The sequence below is a fragment of the Lepus europaeus genome, chromosome 6 (genome assembly GCF_033115175.1).
Source record: "Lepus europaeus isolate LE1 chromosome 6, mLepTim1.pri, whole genome shotgun sequence".
Lineage (NCBI taxonomy): Eukaryota > Metazoa > Chordata > Mammalia > Lagomorpha > Leporidae > Lepus > Lepus europaeus.
This window is the reverse complement of record NC_084832.1, coordinates 42,979,552-42,994,631: the sequence shown is the minus strand read 5'-3', so window position 1 is coordinate 42,994,631 and position 15,080 is coordinate 42,979,552. Positions and strand designations below refer to the sequence as shown.

The 15,080-nt window shown below is 39.5% G+C and overlaps 1 protein-coding gene across 2 annotated transcripts in view; it reads right to left on the bottom strand.

Moving 5' to 3' along the window:
* KLHL1 (kelch like family member 1) overlaps positions 1-15,080 on the bottom strand; it is a 385,849-nt gene that overhangs the window by 353,045 nt on the left and 17,724 nt on the right. The window lies entirely within an intron of this gene.

The window sequence follows — 15,080 nt, the reverse complement described above, 5'->3', positions numbered from 1 at the left end:
AGGGGATTCTGGTGTTGCAGGCAGTGTGTGTACCTGCTACACCACAATGCCAGCCCTGGGAATGCATGTGTCTTTAAACATATATAAATCACTTAAAACTGACTAGGACCTGAATGCCAGGACCTGAATCATACACCATTTATTCTGTGACTTCAATGAAATTAAGTTCAATTAAGAAAATTCTAAATATAGGAAATCATGCAGAAAATATGATTTAATTTGACCTAAGGTCAAAGAACATTAGCAGAAATTAGAAATTACATAATAGTACAAACAAATCGACCTGGTGCCAGTGTTTTGGTACTGTGGGTTAAATAGCTGCAAGTGATGCTGGTGTACCAAAACGATTTGAATCTTGGCTCATTTCTAATCCAACTTCCTGCTGTGCACCTAGGAAGGCAGTGGATGATGAGTCAAGTGCTTGGGCCTCTGCCGTATATATGGGAGACCTTGAAGGAGTTGCAGATTCCTGGCTACCTCCTGACCCAGGTATCCAAATGTGGCTGTTTGAGGAATGGTCTTTCTAATAGATGGAAGATCCCTATCTCTCTGTCTTTGTCTCTCAACTTATTTATCATCTCTATCACCTATCTTTGTCATTCTCTCAAATAAATAAATAAATGCTTTAAATAAATGAGCTTTTTCTACCTATGAAATCTTGTGAAATTCAGCTAACTCCTGGTTTACATGTAGACTTAAAATCTCACAAAAGCAGAAAAAAAGGGGAAAAAAAATTCAACTGAAAAACCCAAATAAACTACATCTGAATGTAGAAAGTAATGAAAGTGATACTCTAAATAATATCCAGAGATCATCAAAGTAGAAAATTAGTTCTTTGAGAAGTCTAATAAAAAAAAAAAAAAAAAAAAAAAAAAAAAAAAAAAGCCGGCAGGCGCCATGGCTTAACAGGCTAATCCTCCACCTTGCGGCGCCTGCACACCGGGTTCTAGTCCCGGTTGGGGTGCCGGATTCTATCCTGGTTGCCCCTCTTCCAGGCCAGCTCTCTGCTGTGGCCTGGGTCTGCAGTGGAGGATGGCCCAAGTGCTTGGGCCCTGCACCCGCATGGGAGACCAGGAGAAGCACCTGGCTCCTGGCTTCGGATCAGCGCGATGCGCCGGCCGCAGCGGCCATTGGAGGGTGAACCAGTGGCAAAAAGGAAGACCCTTCTCTCTGTCTCTCTCTCTCTCTCACTGTCCACTCTGCCTGTCAAAAAAAAAAAGCCTTTGGTAAATACTTTTATATTATAAACTTAAAAATACTAAAAAAATGGGTTTTGCAGTGTTCTCACCATAAAAATAAAATATAGATGTGAGGTAATATGTATGTTAATTAGAATGGTTTAGCCTTTTCCAAATGTGTACATATATTTAAACATCATGTTGCAAACTGCAAATGTATACAATTTTGTCAATTAAAAAGAAAACATTGGGGTCCAGTGTTGTGGTGCAGCAGGTAAACTGCCACCTGGGATGCCAGCATCCCATATGGGTGTTGGTTTGATTCCCAAATGCTCCACTTCCCATCCAGCTCCCTAATAATGGCATAGGAAAAGCAGGAGAAGATGACCCAAGTCCTTGGGTCTCTGCTACCCACATAAGAAACCCGGAAGAAGCTCTTAGCTCCTATGCTTAAGCCTGGCACAGTCCCAGCTACTGTGGCTCTCTAGAGAGTAAATCAGTGAATGGAAGCCCTCTCTCTGTGTCTCTGTCTCTTTCTGTCTCTTTTTGGAGCTCTTTCAAATAAATAAATAAATAAATAAATCTTTAAAGAAAATTTAAAAGGACAAAGAAAAAGTTTAAAAGTAAAGTCAAATACAACTATACATATATAGTAGTGAAGACGTTAAAGGTCTCTACGATGAAAACTACAAAACCTTACAGAAAGAAATAGAAGAGGATACCAAAAAATGGAGAAATCTTCCATGCTCATGGATTGGAAGAATTAATATCATCAAAATGTCTATTCTCCCAAAAGCAATTTATACATTTATACATTCTTCTCAGATCTGGAAAAAATGATGCTGAAATTCATATGGAGACACAGAAGACCTCGAATAGCCAAAGCAACCTTGTACAACAAAAACAAAGCCGGAGGCATCACAATACCAGATTTCAGGACATACTACAGGGCAGTTGTTATCAAAACAGCATGGTACTGGTACAGAAACAGATGGATAGACCAATGGAACAGAATAGAAACACCAGAAATCAATCCAAACATCTACAGCCAACTTATATTTGACCAAAGATCCAATCTAATCCCTGGAATAAGGACAGTCTATTCAATAAATGGTGCTGGGAAAATTGGATTTCCACGTGCAGAAGCTTGAAGCAAGACCCATACCTTTCACCCTACACAAAAATTCACTCAACATGGATTAAAGACTTAAATCTATGACCTGAAACCATCAAAATATTAGAGAGCATTGGAGAAACCCTGCAAGATATAGGCACAGGCAAAGACTTCTTGGAAAATACTCCAGCAGCACAGGCAGTCAAAAACAAAATTAACATTTGGCATTGCATCAAATTGAGAAGTTTCTGTACTTCAAAAGAAACAGTCAGGAAAGTGAAGAGGCAACCGACAGAATGGGAGAAAATATTTGCAAACTATACTACAGATAAAGGGTTGATAACCAGAATCTACAAAGAAATCAAGAAAATCCACAACAACAGAACAAACAACCCACTTAAGAGATGGGCCAAGGACCTCAATAGACATTTTTCGAAAGAGGAAATCCAAATGGCCAACAGACACATGAACAAATGTTCAAGATCACTAGCAATCAGAGAAATGGAAATCAAAACCACAATGAGGTTCCATCTCACCCCGGTGAGAATGGCTCACATTCAGAAATCTACCAACAGCAGGTGCTAGAGAGGATGTGGGGAAAAAGGGACACTAACCCACTGTTGGTGGGAATGCAAACTGGCTAAGCCACTATGGAAGTCAGTCTGGAGATTCCTCAGAAACCTGAACATAACCCTACCATACAACCCAGCCATCCCACTCCTTGGAATTTACCCAAAGGAAATTAATTTGGCAAATAAAAAAGCCATCTGCACATTAATGTTTATTGCAGCTCAATTCACAATAGCTAAGACCTGGAACCAACCCAAATGCCCATCAACGGTAGACTGGATAAAGAAATTATGGGACATGTACTCCATAGAATACCATACAGCAGTAAGAAACAATGAAACCCAGTCATTCGCAACAAGATGGAGGAATCTGGAAAACATCATGCTGAGTGAATTAAGCCAGTCCCAAAGAGAAAAATATCATTTGTTTTCCCTGATCAGTGACAACTGAGCACCAAAGGGGAAACCTGTGGAAGTGAAATGGACACTATAAGAAACAATGACCTGATCAGCTCTTGTCCTGACTCTAGATGTACAATGTAATACTTTATCCTTTTTAGTATTTGTTGTTGTTGTTGTTGTTCTAGTACTAGTGGTTGAACTCAGTAATTAACACACAATTATTCTTAGGTGTTTAAATTTTAACTGAAAAGTGATCCCTGTTAAATTTAAGAGTGGAAAAAGAGAGGGAGGAGATGTACCATTTGGGACATGCTCCATCAGACTTGCCGCAAATGGTGGGGTTAGAAATGTGCCATGGGATTCCAACACAATCCCATCAAGGTGGCATGTACCAATGCCATCTCACTAGTCCAAGTGATCAATTTCAATTCACAATTGATGGCTCTGATAGGTCTAAGAGTCAAAGGGATCACACAAACAAGACAAGTATCTGCTAATACTAACTGATAGAATCAAAAAGGAAGAGAAGGATCCAACATGGGAAGCGGGATACACAGCAGACTCATGGAATGGCAGATGTCCTAAACAACACTCTGGCCTCAGATTTCAAATACAATTTTAATATATGTTCTATATATTTGTATATGTACACATAACAGATTTGATGAAAATTTTATGAAATACTTCATCAGAAATCTTAGAACTATGGAATATATTAAATACTGGATAATTTTATCTAACAAATGTGATGAACATGAACAGACCATTAAACCTTTCCTTTTTACTGCGATCCTTTCTGGTTGAGTATTTGTACCTCTAAGCACAAAACAAAATGAAAACACATTTCTGCTTTATGACTGCCATTCCTAGTGATATTTCCTAGCTTATTTCTTATGTTTTAAAGCTACCACAAACCTTAACTGAAATTCTAAAGGACAATAAAAGCTTCCTTCAGAGATTCTGTTTTTTTTTTTTATAGTGAATGTAATATTTTAAAAAGACAACAAGATCTGAAATAGACTGATTTTTGCAGCAATTTCTCTGGGTACCTACATATAGGAAACAAAATGTGGAAGAATTTAATTTAGTTCATGATTGGAATATATCATTATTTGATTATATAAATATGATAAATTTTTAATGTCCAAATGTAGATGTTAAAATCATACATCCACATGTGATCATGGGTTATATACCTATAAATATGATGTACATGGATTTTAAAATCTATGAGTGCAAAAATACATGTGTGTGTGTGAATGTGGATACATATGCATATCGCCTGAAAAAATCAGAAACAGACATTCAAAGAAACTAGCCAAAAAGAGAAAGAACAGAAGGTGAGGAATAGACTAATTTCAGGCATTTGACTCTGAATACAATTGACGTTATTGTCCTTTATTGAATTTAAAGGATGTTTTATTATTAAAAAAGCAGATGCATTGTATATAGCTTCCAGATGGTCCTCAAGATAGTCCTTTTAAAGCATGCTCTGAGATTTAATGTACTTTGGAAAATAAATGTATAAGTCAAAGACAGATGAATAAAGATCACCATAGAATAAGACTGCTCATGTTAAAAATTGATTTTTTTCCTTTATTTAATTGAGAGGCAAATATATAATGAAAAAGAGATAGATAGGCAGATAACTCTTGTCTCTGGTTCACTCCTCAAATGCCCATAGTGGCTCAACCTACACCAGGCCTAAGCCAAGAGTCAGAAACTCAATCATGTCCCCATGTTTCTGCCCCGTGAGTGGCAGGAACCCAACCTGTAAGCCATCACTGCTGCCTCCCAGAGTCTGCATTAGCGGAAAGCTGGAGTCAGAAGCCAGAGTTAGGCTTCAAATCCTGGTTCTCTAAGAGGGGACACAGGCATTCTACTTGACTCTTAACCACTAGGTCAGATGCCCATTCCTCTTTTAAACATTAACATATTACATATTAATTCACCTTTGCTGTTTTCATTAGAATTTTCAGAATTAGTCAATCTGAAATTTTTAGTTAATAGTTCAAAACAGCAAAAGGAGATGATTAAATGAATCTTCTATCCTTGTATATAGTGACCAACATTTTAAATGCCTAAACTCCAGTGAGATATGTCTTAATGGTATAACATTTACATTAATTTAATTCAGATTTCATATTACCATACATATCTTATCTTAAAGAAAATATGTATATAAATACATATTTATATTTTATATATATATATATATATATATATATATCTACATATGACAGGCAGAAGATGCTGTCAAGAAAACAAGTACAGACCAGCCATAGTCCAGGGAAAGAATAGGTTAAAAATATATTGTGAAGGAGTGGTCTACACACTCCTGTTTTGAAGACTTAAAGAAATAAAGATGACCCAATTATATTTTTTGATTACTATATTTTAATCAGAGCTCATAATTGTCCTTTTCAATTTCTTTTACATTTTACCTATGTCACAAAGTTACTTCAGATAAAGCAGACTTTCAGTGTGATGAGTAGTCAACATTTTTTGAGAATTTCCCTTAGGTTTTTTTGGGAAATAATGGAACTCTGACCTGATTTTTCTGTCGGGGCTAGTGGCCCTGGCCCAACATGAGATGCAGCAGGCTGAGGCTGTCCCTTATCTAATCCTGTTTCCTGTGCTTATTGAAATGAAGGCACAAGACTTTTCGTCCCACATTCCTGCAGGCAGGATGTGACTTCTGATGAAGGTTTATGATGTTCTTTGCTCTATCAGCAGAGCTTGTACCCTGATCTTTGCTACCTTGTAAACTTGTTTTGTTCCTGTGCTATGCATGATTGCACACAATGAATGTTATCCTTATGGGGCCTGGGGTATATATTCTTGTGTTTCTGTGTGCTCGGGGCTGGAGGTTGAAGAGTTTCCCCAGGGAGACGGCCTCCAGTCCCTCATCGCCGGGCCCCCTACCTTGACCTGGAACACGATGAGGCAATAAACATGGTGATGAACTGACTTGAGTGCTGCGTCTCCGTGTGGTTTGTCCCTTTAATACCAAGGGTCAACATGTGTTGAATACGATACAACTATATGGATAGTATGTGATAACAATGCAGCTCAAACAGGAACAGTGCTATAAAGCAGTCTAAGAAGGGGATTGCTATGTGTAATTCTGAATTTTGAGAAGCTCATATTGATTTGTGTGGATAAGGAACTGATGTGTAGCAAGGGATTGATGTATCTGTGCTTCTATACACTCAAGCAAGAACATGGCCAAGAGTGAAGTACTACCACTGTGGAAGGAAAAAAGTAGAGAAGAAGGGATGGAAGAAACAATTGGTTACTGATTGGCCATTAGTGTAGGAGAGAAAAGTCAGAAGTTAAAATTAATTTTGCTAACTGGGTGAATGTTTTGATAATCAACTGAAATTGGGAATAAAGGAGAAAGTGTAGGTTGGAATTTCCAGCTGCACCTTGAACATCTTATGAGTCAAATCCATCACCACTAGGGCAGGCTGAAGCAAGTGAGGAACCGGAGTCAGCCAAGATACTATATACGTGGGGAGGGAGAAGTAAAATTCACTGTAAACGTGTAGTTTGTACGTGATAAAGACAGCATGAGAATCCATGTCTTTTGTCTCCAGTTTCACTTAGGTTCTACAGGATATGATACTTTGCTATAATTCAAAAAGGAGTCAGAATCTATCAGAGCTACTCAGAAGGTTCCATTCTCCCTGGGAAACTGTATGGGAAAATGTAAAAAACCTACTTAGTGCAAGAGTATCAATAATCACAAAATAGGTGCAGGAGCCTTCTGTTTTCAGTATTCTCCCCAAAACTTTTCACCAATAATCCTCAGTCTCATCTGAGATTTTATCAGATCAATTTTAATTAAATTGACTGCTACCTTCAGATTTAATGTTTTCACTGATCTCATTAACCTCATCCTTAGACTCACTTCGCTTAGGTTCACTGTTGGTGCCATCACAAATTTTTTCTTGACTATTGTCAATAATATTTGTTTTCCTTTCTTCTTCTTCAAAAAGTCATCAGGTGCCCTTGTGTCTTTCAATTTGGATTTTCCAACTTGCTTTCTTACTCAGATTTGCCTTTGAAGCTTTTGTAACGTTCAAGCCTGGCGGCGGTTGTGGCAGCAGCAGCAGCAGCTCCTTCTCCTTCTCCTTCTCCTTCTCCTTCCCCTTCCCCTTCCCCTTCCCCTTCCCCTTCCCCTTCCCCTTCCCCTTCTCCTTCCCCTTCCCCTTCCTCTTCCTCTTCTTCTTTTAGATTTATCTGAAAGAGTTACAGAGAGAGAGAAGGAGAGGCAGAAAGAGAAAGAGAGACAGAGAGAGGTTCTTCATCCTCTGGTTCACTCCCCAGTTGGTTGAATGGCTGGAGCTGCACCCATTGGAAGCCAGGAGTCAGGAACCTCTTCCAGGTCTCCCAAATGGGTGCAAGGGCCCAAGGACTTGGGCCATCTTTCACTGCTTTCCCAGGCCATAGCAGAGAGCTGGATTGGAAGTGGAGCAACTGAGACCTGAACCAGCACCAATATGGGATGCCGGCACTGCAGGTAGTGGCTTTACCTGCTATGCCACAGCGCTGGCCCCCAAGCCTGGCTTCTTAAAAACTTTTTTGATTGTGACTAGAAAGAAGATCTGTGCTTTCTATCTGAAATGGTTCTGCTTCTTTTTCCATATCTACTTCTGCTTCATCTACTGTATCTACTTGCTGAACTTTTCTACTTCTGGGACCTGATGTGTCTTCATTCACAACTTCTGTTTGATTGCCTATTTTATGGATGACTCCTCTTCTTTCTCTTGATCCTTGATCCTTAGCTTTTCTCTTCTTCTTCTTCTCTGTGTTACTATCTCTTCAACTCTTTATTTTTCTGGTTCTTGATTCTTCCTTTTTAAATGTTCATGATCAGAGACTTCTGTACTTTTTCTTAACTTATCTTTAGTCCTTTACAAGTAGCTTGAATTTTGGCATGACCAATGCTGTTTGTCTTAACAAATGATCATCAGGCTTCTCATCAAATGATAATCCCGGGTCAGGGCATCTACCAGTTTCATCATTTCCTGAGGTGCTTCTACGTCATACAGATCATAATGCAGTCTGCTTCAGGAGTACTTTAATTTTAAGTGTGAGAAACTCTTTATGTAGTTATTTACTTAGTCTGTTGGTCTAACTGCCTCTCAGGATTTCTAGTTTGAGAGAATTGCTGAGTTAAATTCTTTACCTCCTATTTCTGCAAGTAAGCTCTGTAGAGACATCCAAAATCTCTTGCATCTGATTTTCATAAAATGAGATATATTATACTGTCTTTTGGTAGATGTTCATCATGAAAATATTAACATGACTTGTGTATTACTTGTCTGGAACTATTCATTCCCTCTAGAAAACAATCCACTTTATCTTCTTCTGAGAGGGATGCAATATCTAGCTGTACTATTCTGGTACCTCCAAATCCTGAGCTTGTCCATGTTCTGCTGATCAGATCTTTGCTCATGTCTCATATCCTCTTTTATTTTTCTAAAAAATTTATTTATTTATTTGAAAGGCAGAGTTACAGAGAGGCAGTGGCAGAGAGAGAAAGAGAAAGTCTTCCATCCACTGGTTTATTCCCCAAATGGCTGCAATGGCTGGAGGTAAGCTGATCCAAAGCCAGGAGCCAGGAGTGTCTTCTAGGTCTCCCATGTGGGTGCAGGGGCCAAAAGATTTGGGCCATTTTCTTCCGCTTTCTCCTGCCATAGGAGAGACCTGAATCAGAAGAGGAGCAGCTGGGACTCAAACCAATGCCCATATGGAATGCTGGCACTTCAGGCAGCAGCTTTACCTGGTGTGCCACAGCAACAGCCCCTCTCTTTTAAAGGGTTTAAGAATATGCATAGCCTTCTCTTTTCTGCTCAGTTTGCTGCTACTTCTCCATCTATTCTATATCTTACAGAAAACTGACATATCTAATGTTTTCTCTTCTACCATATACACTAAGATAAGAGTGAATTTTTGGAATAATTATGTAGAGCAAAATCTGCAGCAATAATATCTACAAACATTCTCATGATCTCACCCTGCTCTGCTCTGTCCAGGTCTCAGTGCTGATCTGTTAACTTGGGCATGAACTGCATAAGCTAAGTCATGCTCATTTCTTTGGATGGCCAGTCCCATTAGATCTCACATCTGTGTAAGAATAGATTTGCAACATCGCCATCAATCTCTTCAGTCAACTCTAAGACAGAAAAGACTACCAAAAGGAGCTGACAAAAAAGATCATTGCTCAAGTGCTTTTCCCTTCTACAAGGAAATGTCCATGTCTGGGTCAGCCTAAAGGTTTTTTTCAGTTTTTATTTTGCTGTGGGTTGGGAGGCCAGCATTGTGGTTTAGTGGGTTAAGCTGTTGCCTGCAGCACCAGATTCTCATATGAGTTTCTCATAGGATTCAAGTCTCAGCTGCTCTACTTCCAATCCAGCTGCCTGCTAATGTGACTGGGAAAGCAGCTGAAGATAATCCTAGTGCTTGAGCCCCTGTACCCACATGGGAGACCTGGATGAAGCTCCTGGCTCCTGGCTTCAGTCTGACCCAGCCATGGTCATTGAGGCCATTTGGGGAGTGAACCAGCAGATAGAAGATCATTCTCTGTCTCCGCCTCTTCCTTTCTGTTATAGATTGACAGCTGTCTTCGGTTTTATCCTGCACAGCTTGTAACAGTCACCTCTTATATATTGTGCATGCAGGGTTAACATAAGCCTATATCTTATAACATCTACTGCTTTAAATTGGCTATGACACTGAATAAATAATACCTCCCAAACCTCACTGTATTCTTTGATTAAGTTTTCCTATTTATAAAGCATTAGGAATAATCAAAATATCTATACAAAAGATTTAATAAATAGCAGCTTTCTTATTATTTCTTTTTTCTTTCTTTGTTAAAATATAAACCACATATCACCCAGTTCACCAGTTTAAAGTAAAATGCAGTGGTTTCTTAAATATTACAGTCGTTCAAAATCATCACCCCATTTAGTCTTAGAGTATTTTTCATCCCAAAATAAATCTGTGACCCACTCATAAGCAATTACACCTAATTTCTCCAGATATATGAAACAACTTTTATGCTGCTTATTTTTATTTTATTTTATTTAAGGTATACAAATTTCATGTATTTCATATATGCAGATTTAGGAACATATTGATACTTCCCACTCTACCCTTGCTCCCACTCATGCTCCCACACTTCCTCCTCCTCCCTCTCTAATTATCTCTCCTAATTTTTTTAAATATTATTTATTTATTTGAAAGTCAGAGTTACTCAGAGAGAGAAGGAAAGGCAGAGAGAGAGGTCTTCTGTCATCTGCTGGGTGACCCCTCAACGGTCGGAGCAGCACCAATCTGAAGCCAGGAGCCAGGAGCTTTGTCCAGGTCTTTCATGAGGTGCAGGGGTCCAAGGACTATGGACCATCTTCTACTGCTTTCCCAGGCCATAGCAGAAAGCTGGATTGGAAGTGGAGCAGCCGGGGCTTGAACCGGCGCCCATATGGGATGCTGGCACTGCAGGCTGCAGCTTTACCTACTACGCCACAGCACTGGCCCCCTCTCCTAATTTTTACAGTGATCTATTTTCAGTCTACTTTACACTCAAAAAATCCACCCTACACTAATTAAGGAGTTCAACAAATAGTAAGAAGAAAAAAACACTGCTCCTCAACAGTAGAGACAAGGGCTGTAAACAAATGTCATGATGCTTAATTTTAAACACTTGAAGCTATTGATGAAACTTCTTTAAAAAAATTCTTCAGGACTGGTGTTGTGGCACAGCAGATAGAGCTGTTGCTTATGACGCTGGCATCCAATAAGGGTGACAGTTTGAGTCCCAGCAGCTCTACTTCTGACCTAGTTCCCTGCTAATGTGTTTCAGAAAGCAGTGGAAGGTGGCCTAAGTACTTGGGCTCTGGTACCCAAGTACAGGATGAAGCTCCTGGTGCCTGGCTTCAGCCTGACCCCAGCCTGGCCCTACCCTGGCTGTTGCAACCATTGGGGAGTAAACCAATGAATGGAATATATTTCTCTCTCTCTCTCTCTCTCTCTCTCTCTCTCTCTCTCTGTAACTCTGATTTTTAAGTAAATATATGAATATTTTTCTTTTTTTTATTTTTATTTTTTATTTTTTGACAGGCAGAGTGGACAGTGAGAGAGAGACAGAGAGAAAGGTCTTCCTTTTGCCGTTGGTTCACCCTCCAATGGCCGCCGCGGTAGCGTGCTGCGGCCGGCGCACCGCGCTGATCCGATGGCAGGAGCCAGGTGCTTCTCCTGGTCTCCCATGCGGGTGCAGGGCCCAAGGACTTGGGCCATCCTCCACTGTACTCCCTGGCCACAGCAGAGAGCTGGCCTGGAAGAGGGGCAACCGGGACAGGATCGGTGCCCCGACCGGGACTAGAACCCGGTGTGCAGGCGCCGCAAGGCGGAGGATTAGCCTAGTGAGCCGCGGTGCCGGCCAATATATGAATATTTTTAAAAAAATCTTTAACTTTGAATAATTTTGTGCCATAGATATTTTCATTTATTGCTCTATCAGCATATTCCTCTTTTTTTCTTTGTTACTCCTATTTTCTTTGTTAAGCTTGCCTTCCTATCTCTGGTTAGATGTATCACTGACATATCTAACAGCTGTGCTCCTGCTCACATTTGCGAGAAAGATGAAACTAGTACCGTCAAATTTCTTTAGTTCCCTTGATAACTACATTAGTTCTTGCACACTACAGAAGTTGTCACCCTAGTATAGAGTTTCCTCACCTTCATATTGACAGTAATCAAGGCATTTCATTTTAATTGAACACTTGGCAATAATACAAATTGATTTCTTCAACTGAGTTGAGATCTATACTAGAAGACTTGAGTTCCTGTCCCCTGAAGTCCACACTAATTTATGTCCCTAGAACATTTATTATTATTTTTTAATATGTGTCTGACAAAAATGAGCAATGGTCAACAGTGGTTTGTAATGTGAACTCTAACACACTCTCACCAAATCCCCAATAGCTTCATGGTAGAAACAGCAAAACATGGCCTCCATTGAGTAACACTATCATTTAATCACCTCCCTTGCATGTACATGGAATTTGAAACCTTCAAGCCCAAGAATGTACAAAGATGACTCCTTGACTGTATTGCACTATATTTGTTCATGTAGCAGTTTATTTGTTCATGTAGCAGGGTGAGATCATGAGAGTGTTTGTAGATATTATTGCTGCATATTTTGTTTTACAAAGTTGTTTCAAAAAACTCATTCTTATCTTAGTGTAAATGGTAGAAGAGAGAACATTAGGCATGCCAGTTATCTGTAAGATAGGGAGTAGATGGAGAAGTATTTTGCTTCTGGATTGGGAGAACCAAACAGGTATATTATAAATGGTCTGTGAAGAAGACCATGTGGCAGGGACAGTAGGTGGCCTCCAGGATCTGAAGAAAGTTTTCATCTTACAACCAGTGACAAGTTCAGATCATCATTCAGATAGCCACAAGGAAATTAATTTTGTCAGTAACCTAGTGATTTTTCAATAACTGACTTGGATTTTTCCCAATCAAGCAACAAGTTGGGGATTAAACACAACCGGCATATTGATTATGATACTAGCCAGAGAACACAACTAAGCCGTATGCCTAATTTTTTACTCATAGTAAAAGACATAGTGAGTGTCTGCTGTTTTATGACACTAATTTTAGGGTGACTGGTTACAGAGAAATCAATGCTAATGTACTTACTAATGTACTTCACAACCCAAATCTACAATGTTCCTGTTCAGCTGGCATTCACTACTTCTAACCTAAGTACTTATTTGACTTGATTCATGTTACTTCCTCCTTCTTTAATGTTTGATCAGTACATCTGTGTCAGATCCTTGTAAACCCAGAACAGAGAAACTGGACACATTAGGTGGCCATTAAGCAGCTCCATCAGGAACACTTTAAAGTAATACCCTTAAATATATGATACTGATTTATGATTATTTCAAGATGAGCTGCTGGGGGAGACATCACAACGTGGGTTTTTATTTCTTATTTTGGGTTAAAGCATGGAGAGAAATCTTCACAAATTCTACCAGCAATATAAGTGGAAGAATGGTCACCCACTGAGGGCTCCTATTACCAGTAGGAAGGGTGTGATCTACATTCTGGATAGGTCACAGCAGACTCCAAGTTGGTTTGAAGCTACATTTGATTCTGTCACTAATACTATGTCTATTAGGTCCCTAAACCAATATTAAGCATATTATCGGGGAGTGATGTTCTCCTATAATCTTCAAGTTGGAACTTCAAAAGCATTTTTAATATGGTGGTTCAACTGTAGTGCAATTATCACACTTTATGAGACTTTTGAGAACTGTCTACCACTTACCACCATCAGGAGAAAATTTAATAGAACACTTTGGAATCATTCTATTTTGGGGATTGGTAATTGTTTCAACTTAATAAGGAAAAGAAAATCTTCCAAATGAAAGAGCCTGATACTCATTTACCATGGCAAGAATAGGTTGAAAAATAAAAGCAAAAAGAACAACAAAGCAAAACCTCAAAGCAGGACAAACAGCCTTTAACCTGTGTATCATGATTTAACTTCATGTGCCAGGTGGGACAGAAATATGTTTAGAATATTTTCATTTCAGATTGTTTTCTGAATGAAGCAGAGTAAATAGGAAATTCAGTCACCACATTAACCTAATTTGAATGAGCTAAAAACTTAATTTGAAAGATTTAAGCAACAATTAGATACATGTGAATACCTTAGTTCTAAGTGCTAGCTTTATGGCAAGGTGGGTTTCTGAAGGAGTTTGACTTTAAAAAGTGTTGCTTACAAAATAACTGCCAAGAGTTGCCCTAATACAGAACTTTAAAAGCCATGTTTATAGGGTCAGTATTTGGCTGAGAAGTTAAGATGCCAGTTAAGATGCCTGTGTCCTTCTTCAAAGTGCTGGGGTTTAACTCCGAGCTCCAGTTCCTGTCTCTAGCTTCCCACTAATACAGATTGTGGTCATGTGAGGACTGAATCACTGAATGGAAGCATTCTCTTGCCCCCCCCCCCCTTTCTCTCTTTCTCTGCACAGCCCATCTCTTTCTCATGTCTATTCATTTGTTGTGTCTCAAGTTAAAAATTCAAAAAACACTGTACTTAAAATAAAAAAATAAAATTACTTTAAAGACAGGCTAGTGTTCTTTTTCCTTTTCTTTCTTTCTTTCAAAAAATGATTTTATTGTCAATGAACATCATGGAAAACACAGTCTGGTTATTAACATTGGTTACATATTGCAAGGTTACATGCTTTGCTAGTGAAGCATTATATTAAAATTCTCATGTAAATCACACATGACGATATGCCACCCTAGATAATGTTTTGTGTAAAGGGGAAAATGTACCATGTTGCTATTACATTCTGTCTAGTTTCAATAACTTTGATATTATGCACCATACTACTCAACAGTTCTGGCGTGTGGTTTTTTGTTTTGTTTTGTTTTTACTTATTTTGACAGGTAGAGTTAGGAGTTAAACAGTGAGAGAGAGAGACAGAAAGGTCTTCCTTCCGTTGGTTCACTCCCCAAATGGTCGCCACGGCCAGCACTGCGCCCATCCGAAGCCAGGAACCAGGCACTTCCCCCAAGTCTCACACACTGGTGCAGGCGCCCAATCACCTGGGCCATCCTCCACTGCCCTCCAGGGCCACAGCAGAGAGCTGGACTGGAAGAGGAGCAGCCGGGACCAGAACCCAGCGCCCATATGGGATGCCGGTGCTGCAGGCGGAGAATTAACCAAGTGAGCCACAGCGCCGGCCCCAACAGTTCTGGTGTTTTAAAGCCTCCTATGTGCTT